The sequence below is a fragment of the Heterocephalus glaber genome, unplaced genomic scaffold (genome assembly GCF_053883595.1).
Source record: "Heterocephalus glaber isolate CG9 unplaced genomic scaffold, H.glaber_assembly_v1.0 deba00001461, whole genome shotgun sequence".
NCBI lineage: Eukaryota > Metazoa > Chordata > Mammalia > Rodentia > Bathyergidae > Heterocephalus > Heterocephalus glaber.
Genome location: NW_028258308.1, coordinates 48,290,738 through 48,293,928, shown reverse-complemented (window position 1 = coordinate 48,293,928; position 3,191 = coordinate 48,290,738). Strand labels below are relative to the sequence as shown.

Below are 3,191 nucleotides of genomic sequence, written 5' to 3'. Positions count from 1 at the left end.
TCTTGATATTTAAATTTTAAAAATGTATAATTGATATTGTGTAATAGGAAGTAAAGCTCTAAAGGAGCAAGGGAAGTGGGAGGGGTAGGGGAAAGCAAAGAAGGGAAACAAAAAAATATGAGAAAAGGGAAACAATGGAAACAAAATTTTTGCTAATAGGGAAGGGTGGAGGGGGTGAAGGGAGGGCAGGGGAAGGGGAAAAAATAAGACCCAAGATACTCATGTAATGGTACAACATCTAATGATGCATTTAAATGTATTTTATACCTAAAATGTACCAACAAACTTAATGGGGAAAAATAAATACTGTGATTTCACAGAAGTATATTTTGGTGCCTGGAGTTGTTTAACAGTCAACTATTGAACTTACAAGCCTATTTTATTAGATATGCCAAACCAGCTCCTACTCCAGCAACACCTGCAAAAGCCAGCAGCCCATTTCTAATGCAGCCTTCCAGATCCTCTATGTGGAAGAACTCCACAAACCCATCCCAGCCTCTTTGTTTGATTAGCCAGTCCCTTTTTGTTTGTATGAGAACTTCTGTGATACTGTCTGCTAATGGTTCGATGCAGCTTTCTTGGTTTATGCTCTTCAAGTGTTTGGCCACAAAGGCACCAAAAGAAATGAGAGTCACAATCCTGCCCCAGTCTGTTATGCCATCACTGAAACATGGACCATCACTCATGACAAGGATTTGACATCGTAACCGTTTTTGATGTCCAGTTTTTGAAGCATTCCTTGGAAGGCCACCTAGTGGTTGTGCTGCATGCCGTCCCTGACCCACCTCAGCTTCTGCAGCGAGTCCCTGTTCCCCTCCCCTGCCCGGAGCCTGCCCAAAGGCATGAAGTCCTTGGCTCAGGTGCCCTGCTCCAGCAGGCAGCACCAGGTGATCTTCAGCGACTGCAGATACAGCTTCTCCTCCTCCCCTTCTGCCAGGATTGGAGTCAAGGGTGGTAGCCATTGGCGCTGGGGCTGTTCCTGGCCTCCCCAACCAGCTCCAGCAGGGGCAGCATGGCCAGCCACTTCCTAAGGGGCTACAGCTCATATCCTTCCAGTTCCTCCTCAGGCAACATGATGGAGCCAGGGGCCTGGGCTGCCACTTCCTGAGGCTGCCTCACACAGAGGGTGGGTGTGAAGAACAGCTGCCTGCCTGCCGGGGGTTGTGCTCACATCTTCAAGTTTTTAAAAAATACTTTGCAATAATTTGAAGGCACACTCACACTACTTTTTAAGGGAAAAAAATGATGATCTACCATTCACCTCTCTTTTAAACTCATTTTAATCAAACAAAAATTCCTTTTCAAGGTCTCTTGTAGAAAACCTCTCTAAAATTACAAATTGCTCATTCTAGTATTTTATTATTTCAAGTGCTTCCTCGAGAGTCTGAATCTCCTGAGAACTGCACACAAATGCATTACCAGAGCCCAGCCCCATCCTCCCTAGACCCAGGGTGCCCAGCCCCAACCCTGCCTGAGCAGGGCCTGTCCAGTTCTCCTGATTCTACAGCTGGCACCCACCTCTTCCAGGCTTCTCCACAGTGAGCCAGGCCTGAATCCAGCCATCCTGATGAGGGTGCTTTGCAGCCCGCGTGCTCTGGGGAAAGTCCTCAGGGACAGGACTGCAGAGGCCACATCCTGCTCAAAGGCTGCCTCTGGGCCAAGGCCTGGAAGGAGCCCGTGGGTCCCCAGTGCTTCCTCGGGTGCTGAGGGTCATAGTCCAGGGAGATCCTGGTATTCTACTCAGACTCTCCCAGGGTCACTGCGTCTCAGTCTGATGGAACCTGTGATGAAATATTCCTTATCTATCCAGCACATCCTAGAATGTGTCTCCATGGGTTTGCCAGTTTTGATTTCACTGCTCAACAAACTTACCATATTATAATTTAATAGAATAAATTTGACATTAGCACACTAGAAGAAATTTTGACATATTTGACATTGAGGAGTAACCTTTAATTTGCTTTATGTAGTATTTATGATCAAATTGATCTCATGTTGGTAATAATTATTATGTCATAGAAAATGTACTAAGTATTAAAGTGGATGACAAAGAGTTACCATTTCTAACTTTGGTGGAACACTTTATAGGAAATATCCATATTACATTTCATTGCAGATAAAACATTAAAGTTTTGTGATGTCTTTTTCATGATCTCTAATAACCAAACTAATGGAAAGTTTCCTGGGAAGTGATCCTACTGGCTTAGTATAGGTTTATTTTTTCTAACTTTATTATTGTCATAAACCCTATGTTAAATAAAATTTGATTTGATTATTTGTGGTGGTACTATTCAATTCCATTCAGCAGATTCTCATTTTTGTGCAACCATTGACACCTCACAGCTCCAGAACCTCCATCTTACATAGTTCAAATTCACAACATAGAAAAGAAGCTGCTCATTCTCCCTCCCTTTAGTCCTGTTAACAGTCGCTCTGAATTTATGAGTTACTGCTTCTGTTTCTTACAAAGATTGAATCCTGCAGTATTTTCCTTTCTTAGTCTGACTTATTGTACTTAGAATAATGTTCTCAAGGTTCATCCTTAAAGCATGCATCACAGTTTTATTCCTGTTGAAGGCCAAATAATTCCCCACTGGATGTACATAGCTATGTACTTCACATTCATCTCCTTCTTCTCTAGTCACTGTTGCTGTCCAGTAGGAAGTTATGTAGATACTGTTGATGTTTATGCCCATAATTTATACAAATACTTCTCCAAGTCCAGAGAGTGTCCTTTCCCTCTATTTAAAGTGTTCCTTGAGGAGTTTATTTTTTAAATTGACAAAGTGTTATGTATCTGTTTTTATACCTGTGCTTTTGATGTCTTACCGATGAGGTCTTTGCTAAAATCTATGTAAAAAGATTGCACATGAAGACTGTATTTCTCTCAAATTACATATCTTTCATTACTACATTCAAAGCTTTAACCCACATTCAGAAAACTGAATATTATATATATATATATATAATATTGATTGAAATAGAATGGTTTCATAGTAATACCAAGTTTGTCTAGTATATTTATTGAAAGCAGTATACTTTTCCCATTGAATAGTTTAACACATTTGTGGGAAATAATACAATCATTTATGTGATTCATTCTTCTGGGCTCCACATGCTGTTCAATTGGTCCTTGTATCTTTTTTTCATTTCCTCACTCTTCATTACTGTCACTTCATAGCTGATTTTAA

At 41.1% G+C, this 3,191-nt stretch overlaps 1 pseudogene; it reads right to left on the bottom strand.

The window, feature by feature from the left end:
- Positions 1-340: 340 nt before the first annotated feature.
- Positions 341-1,563, bottom strand: LOC101703611 (induced myeloid leukemia cell differentiation protein Mcl-1 homolog pseudogene; annotated as a pseudogene).
- Positions 1,564-3,191: the final 1,628 nt, after the last annotated feature.